This window comes from Leptonychotes weddellii, unplaced genomic scaffold (assembly GCF_054177405.1).
Source record: "Leptonychotes weddellii isolate Sample4059 unplaced genomic scaffold, ASM5417740v2 HiC_scaffold_72368, whole genome shotgun sequence".
In the NCBI taxonomy this organism is placed as follows: domain Eukaryota; kingdom Metazoa; phylum Chordata; class Mammalia; order Carnivora; family Phocidae; genus Leptonychotes; species Leptonychotes weddellii.
In genome coordinates, this window is record NW_028042098.1 from 1 (window position 1) to 460 (window position 460).

At 30.7% G+C, this 460-nt stretch overlaps 1 pseudogene; it reads left to right on the forward strand.

Annotated features, from left to right (window-relative positions):
- The first annotated feature begins 150 nt into the window (after positions 1-150).
- On the forward strand, positions 151-282 carry LOC115941831 (U4 spliceosomal RNA; annotated as a pseudogene).
- The last annotated feature ends 178 nt before the right edge of the window (positions 283-460 follow it).

The following is a 460-nucleotide window of genomic DNA, read 5'->3' on the forward strand; positions in this document are numbered from 1 at the left end:
ATATTTTAATATGTTATGGATGTCCTTCTGTTATTGATTTTAATTTAATTCCTGGTGATTTGAGAATGTACTTTGATTTTAATCTTTTTAGATGTGCTAATGCTTTTTTACATCACAGAATATATTCCATCTTGGTAAATGTATCATGAGAGCTTTGCGCAGTGGCAGTATCGTAACCAATGAGGTTTATCTGAGGCGCAATTATTGCTAATTGTAAATATATCATGAGAACTTTGACAAATGTATAATTTTTTATTGACTTTTTTTAACTTCATTTTTTAGAGTAATTTTAGAGCATTAGGTTTTTAGAACATTTTTTAGAGTTGTTAGAGTCACAGAAAAATTAAGAAAATACAGAGATTTTTCCATGCACTCCCTGCCCACACATATGCACTGCTTCCCCTATTATCCATATTCTCTAACCACAGGAGTACATGTGTTACAACTGATGAACTTACAT